Source organism: Fukomys damarensis, unplaced genomic scaffold (genome assembly GCF_012274545.1).
Source record: "Fukomys damarensis isolate Sample0158 unplaced genomic scaffold, DMR_v1.0_HiC HiC_scaffold_37, whole genome shotgun sequence".
NCBI lineage: Eukaryota > Metazoa > Chordata > Mammalia > Rodentia > Bathyergidae > Fukomys > Fukomys damarensis.
This window is the reverse complement of record NW_022900949.1, coordinates 4,822,235-4,828,881: the sequence shown is the minus strand read 5'-3', so window position 1 is coordinate 4,828,881 and position 6,647 is coordinate 4,822,235.

Genomic DNA, 6,647 nt, shown 5'->3' with positions numbered 1-6,647 from the left:
TTCTTGAGCAGAAATAGATTTTTTTTTTGTATCGGGGATTGAACTCAGGACCTTGGGCTTGCGAGGCAGGCGGTGGCACCATTGAGTTAATTCCCTGGACAAGCAGAGAGGGGTGAAAAGTTTACTGAGCTGGGAACTGGGGCAAGAGCAGCTGGCTTACTGGGACAGTCGGCTCACTTGGGCTCCTTGCCTCATTTCGTGTCATCTGAAGGGTCAGCTGGGCTCAGCGCATGGTGGACAGGTGCTTGTTCAGGGGCTTCCATGGGCTTCCTCTCTACTTGCATGCTTTGGCTGTGTGTCCGGGGTCAGTGGCACAAACCGCTGAGCCGAACCCAGGCTTCAGTCAAAAGTTTTCCTGGACTCATTAGTGAAGAAATAGTCACTTGCTGGTTCTTGCTTAGGATTAGAAGATAAGATGTAGGCCTTGGAGGCTGGGCCTAGAGGGACGGACGAGACATCTTCCCTTCGCATTAAGTCAAATAGGGCTGTTTTTCTAATTAGGAGCCTTGGGAACTGTACTCTGGGCTCCCTCTGTGCCTAATTCCTTTATCACATCAGAGCCAAAAATGTAATGAGTTACCATCTATAGTCAGTGGCCCAGGGTTCCCCGAGTTCTCAGGATAGACTGTACCTCCCTCAGCCTCCCCGAGGACCCTTCCCGTTCCCTCTAGACTGGTCTGTCTGTGCTTCTTCATGCCTGTCGCCTCCCCAGCAGGCCTCACCCGTGTCTTGTGTAACATTTGGGTAACTTCCAATCCACTCAGGAGTTTTCCCCCTCTAGGGAAACTACTGGGTACAGGATGAATATCAGTTCAGTTAGTTTTCACTTAGATTGTGGGAAGATAGAGATAGCTGAGACACAGGCCTCTCCTTAACTGAATAAAGGTCCAGGGGGTGTGGTCTAAATGACAAGGAACTATTGTTAATCTGCTCAGGAGGCTTCAGGGAGGGCATGTTTAACCTGAGGCGATCATGTATCCCACAGGATAGGGGGATACATGCTGAGTCGTAAAAGGCTTTTATTAGGGGTATTTAGGAAAAACCTGGGGTGGTGGTGCTCACCTGTCATCCCAGCACTCAGGAGGCTGAGGCAGGAGGATCACTGTGAGTTCAAGGTCAGCCTGAACTACATAGGCCCCGTCTTGAATCAAAACAAACATACACCAAAGAATATTTAGGAACAGAATTGAATGTGCCCCTTCAAAACGCACAGGTGCATACAGACGTCAGATTTTTGAGATAAAAGGAGCATTGTAGTAGGAGATAAAAGTGGGCAGGTATGATGAGATGGATTCTATAGCATAGCAATATGTGGATTAATAAAGTTGTGCTGCTCAACAGTGGGGACGTGTTGTGAGAAATTGTTCCTTTTTTGAGAAACGTGTTTTTAGGTGGAAGTGAGTTTGCCATGGGAATGTCAAAGTGTTCATACCACACAATAGGCAATATGATAGGACCATACATGCACTGCCATACATGCTCTCCTTCCAGTATTGTTACAAAGCAGTGGGGTATGGTGGTGCCCGCCTATAATCCCCAGCACTTGGGAGGCTGAGGCAGGAGGATCACCATAGATTGGAGGCCAGCCTGGGGTGCATAGCTAGACGCTGTATCATACATATATATATATATATATATGTATGTGTGTGTTGTTAAATAGCATGTGACATATTACCCTCAATTTATGTGTTTTTTGAAAAATGAGTTTGTGATACTGGGGGTTAAATCCAATGTCTTCACGTTGAGCAACATCCCTAGCCGTTTTTATTTTGAGGCCATGTCTCCCTAAGTTGCTAAGTTGCCTATGCTGGGCTTGGACTTGGTGATCCTACCTCAGCCTTCCAGAGTGCTGGGATTCCAGGTGTATATCAGCCCACCCTAGGTCAATTTAAGTGTTAATTGGGGGCCGAGTGTAGCACTGTAGAGCTCTTGCCTAGCATTCATGAGGCTCAGCACTTCAAGAAAAAAAAAAAAAAAAAGAAAAGGAAATTGCTAAATTGCTTGGATTCTATTGGTACTTGATAAGGTTTGCAGTTCAGGTCATAGTAGTACTTTATTATTGGGGAGTGGAATAAAGGGGACCTGTTTCTGTCAGCTTTGGTGTCACATCATAAACCACCCTAAGGCTGACCATTTGTTTAGGATGGGCTGGTCGGCGGCCAGGGCTGTGCGCAGCTGAGGTGGGTGCTGGGCTGGGTGGCCGGTTCCTTGCCCTCCACTCCTGGTTTCACCCTTCAGTCCAGGCAGGGGCTATGCACTCATCGCTGGAGGATTCCAAAAGACCATAGTCTCACTGCTTTTCAAGCCCTTGCTCGTGTCAGAGTTGCCTGTGCACATGCAAACATGTGAGTGACTCCAGAGGGGACAGGCACTCAGTTACATGGAAGGGACCCCGGTACAGAGAGGGGAAGAAGTGGGGGACATCAGTTTTCATAGGCTTCTGCAAGGCCAGTGTGCTTTTAGGTAAGAGTACAAGTGAGAGAACAGCTCTATTGAGATACAGTTGATTAACAGGAAACTCTTGAGTTCTGACCCAAATGCAGGTGCTTGTGCTTCCAGATGGTCTCAGTACAGATTTAACGCTTCAAGAGTTCTGGAAGGAACATTTCAACATCCTGTGTGGGGTTCACTGAGAAATCCTGGGCCACTGTCTCTCTGAGGATACTGAGATTGGCCTGTATACAGAGAGACTTTGAAGGCATTTGACTAACTTGAATTACAGTTAGCAATTCGGAGCAAATTGAGTTTGTAAATCAAGGGTCCATTGTCATTTTCAGCTACTCAGAACACATACAGGAGGTTTGCAAGTGCCAGGCTGGCCCGGCCAATTTAGCAATACTGAGGGCTGATCAGACCCTCAACAACATTTTAGGGGGACCACTGAGGAAGAAAAACGGACAATTTTCAAGACATAAAGTGGCCAGGAGGAGACCTGCCTCTAGTGGACAGACTCAAAACTCCAAGGTTGGCCCACTTTTATTAAAAAGTGAAAACTGCAGAGCGAAGGGTAGCATGTGTTTCATGGGACAGCAACTATAGAGTACGGATGGATGAGGATTAAATTAATGAGGAATCAGATTTTCTCTATACCCAAGTGTCCGTATATTGACAACTGTCCTCAGCAGATGCTCTCTTGCCTCAGGAGTGCTAGGTTATCAGCATTCTGCACATACCCTTCTGCATACTTCTCTGTTCCTGAGATAAGACAATACCCACCTGGAGACTGAGATCTGAGTTAAGAAACCTTGTCCCCAGCAGTAGCAAGATGGTGTCTGAAAAGGAAAAGGGCTAGGCGTGTAGCTCAGTACTACCCGGGTTTACTCTCCAGTACCTGTTTGTAGGGGGGTAGAGTTCTGGAGCCCCCAAATTTCCTATGTGCCTGGATTTTCCCCCCGGTCGTCAATGATCTGTTTTTAAGCAGAGGTAGATGACACTGTTCCCAGTGACCTGCTTTCCTGTAAAGAATCGAAGCCCAGTTTCCACCCACTGGTTTCCTTTCGCTCCTCCCCTATTCCCCAAGGCCCCGCCATCATCGTGGTGCCATAACTATGGAGCAGCTCACAATGGAGGCCCCGTCTCCTCAGTTCTAGCAGGAGATGAGCTGCAGAGTTGTCGGAGGGACCCTTTTTTGAGTCCTGAGTTCTTTTGGAAACTATAAATATCCATGTAGGCTGTTGAGAGGTGGGAATGAGCAGTGTACAAGGGAGGGAAATGTGGCTCATGATTCTGAGAAGCTGATCAGAGAATCCTTCCAGGAGACAAAAGCCCCCTTAATTTTATGAGCTTGCAGTTCCTTATGGAACTATTCAGGCCCAAGGAACAAACGATTCATCTCCAAGTGACCTTAAGAGCCCAAACCTAGCTAATTCCTTTGATATCTAGCTCTTTTCTCCTGGGGCAGAGTAAACCCAACAACTGAAATCACTCCCAAAAGCCCAGCACAGTCTCCACACAAGGACACCATTTGCGTATCAGAGCCACTGTTTTTACATCTTTTCTAGGTATGGTACACAGGATGGAGTCCGTGGATGGTAGCCTACCCAATAGATTGATGGGAGGCTTTTTCCTAGGAGAGTGTGACCCAGATTGGATCCTCACTCCCATGTGACCTTTACACATATGTGTTTCTGACTCTGGGTCCTTCAGTTTGGGATAGGTTTTATGGATTTAGTTTATGGTTTAGTTTTCTAGTGAGGCGATAATCCTGGGTGGAGTTGGATTTAATAAGTAGCTGGACTAAGTGGTCCACACTTCTGAGTCAGGGCCTTGGACACTCAGCCAATGTTGGGGGAACATGTTCCTTGGTCCTTTATCGGATGGAATCTCAATTTATATGCTCCCCGGACTTCAGACCTAAGGAGTGCAGAACTCCTTCAAGAACGGAGGTCACAATAAGGAAAGATGTGTATCATTTCCCCAAAACTATCTGCCTGGAGAGGAATTAGTAGGAGAGGTTTGCCTTCGGAATCAGAGAGTGGAAACTTTCAGATAATGTATTGTCGGCTCAGTGACTTCCATGGATCATGTTGTGCTATTCTTTCTCCCGTTTTCAAAGTGGAGATAGCAGTACCTGTCTCATGTGGTGAAGCGAAGGTTAACTGAGATAACTCACATGACGTGTATAACTAATGGCTTGATGCACTGAACATTAAACAGATACTCAATTTGGCAAACACTTGGACTTCTCCTACACAGTAGGCACTGGAGGTAAGAGGAGACGCCAAGATCACAGGGTTCTTGTCTAGAGTTTTGAGATCACTAAAAATGTTCATCCGTGTATTCCACAAGGGTGCTTTGTTGTGTATTCCAGACATAAGACCTCTTCTGTGCAAGGACTCTTGACTAGAGGCCAGCACCTTAGTTCTACTCTGGGGCCCTCCCCTCACTTCGTCTACATCTTGCTGTCCTTTACTCTTTTAGTTCATGATAGATCAGTTCTCATGGAGGGAGGGTTTGACCAATGGGACATTTGGCAGCGTGTCGAGGCATTTTAGATGGTCATGACTTAAGGGGAGCTTGCTAGTGGCATCTGCTGAAGCTACAGATGCTGCTCAGTGTCTTGCATTTCAGAGAATGATCTGCATCACAGGATGAATGCTCTGACCGTGAATGTCAACAGCATCCAAGTTCAGAGCCCCTATGGTACAGTAATAACTTCTTGGCCAGGAATTAGGGAGATGGAAAGCAGCCAGCTACTGCTCTAAGCACATTAGGATGGCCATCCTCCTGGTGTGGCTACTTTTGCCCAGGTCATCAAGGCCTAGAGCTCTGTACACTGATGGGAAGGTGAGACCTTACTCCAATGAACAAAGCCTGTTTTCCCTAAGAGAAATCTGTATCTGACACCCAGATACCTGCCGTAGAAAAAAGCAGCTGGGCAGAACTTCCAAGGGAGTAAAAAGATGTACAACCCAGTAAATGAATAAATTCTGTGTTCTTAAGTATGTCATAAGCTGCTTACTTTGAATCAGTGTATCAGACACTTCACAGTGACTTTCTGTAATCACTGCATTGCTCATTTACAAATGCAGAATCTAAGGCTGCTTAGAGGACAGAGAATAAATGTCCTACTTAAGAGCCAAGATAGGACTCAAACATTGGAATCTGCCTGAGTCAAAATCCAGTGCTGACAAGAGGGTTCACCAGTCCTCAAGTCAACCCAAGACAGGTTTTATTTTTGAGCTCATGGTACACAAGCACCTGCCAATGGAGCTAAACTGATTATAAAGGGTGCCTTGTCCTCTCAGCTCTCTGTTGTAGGGGAGTTCATGTTTGGGGCCATTTACTGGTCCTATCTTTAGTTCTCTCCTGGACTCCACAGATCTCACAGAACCTGAAGTTCTCCTAAGACCCTGGGGAGGGCTGAGTCTTGGACAGGGTACATCTCATACATGGTTTTCTGGGTGTCCTATGTCTGGGTTGTCTGGGTGTCTGGGGATACACTAGGTCCTATCCAACATGATCAGCTTTTACTAGTCAATTTTCCAACTTCATTTTGCTGCTAATGGATCCCTCCTTGCTCCTCATCCCATGGCACTGAGAGGTTTTGTAGTTAAATGAAAATAACTATTGAAGGACAGAAGGATTCCTGGCTGGCTGCTTACAGTCTCTGAAAGTTCATGTACTTGATGTAGACTCGATGTTCCTTATGGATCTTGAGATATTTAGCATTTATTTTGTGTGTCATACCAGGTAGTGTTCTGGACTCTTGTGTGTAGTATTAAATCCTCTTTAGAACTTACCAGAAGAGGTATTGTCATCCTTATACATGAGGGCATAGAGGCATAGAGAAATTAAGTTACTCACTCAAGATTGCCCTATTAGGAAGTGACAGATTTGAACTCAGTCTCCTTAACCATTATGTTCTGTTGCCCCTCAAATATAAGTGCCAGGGGAACTGGAAGGGAAGGGAGGATAGTGGCAAGGTCTCTCTAAAGACTTGACAGTTTTTATTTGAAGACTAACTTCTGAGAAGTAGCCAGGTGTGAGGGATGTGGTACCCTGCAAGGATGATAGTAAGTGGATTGAATTGTAGTTCTAGTTCAGAATTCCTGGTTCATACAGACTAACAAAGCCCAGCATTTTTTTTCTCTTAAAGTACAGTGGGTTTCCTGAGGAAGTATTTTTTTTTTTTTTTTTTTTTTTCC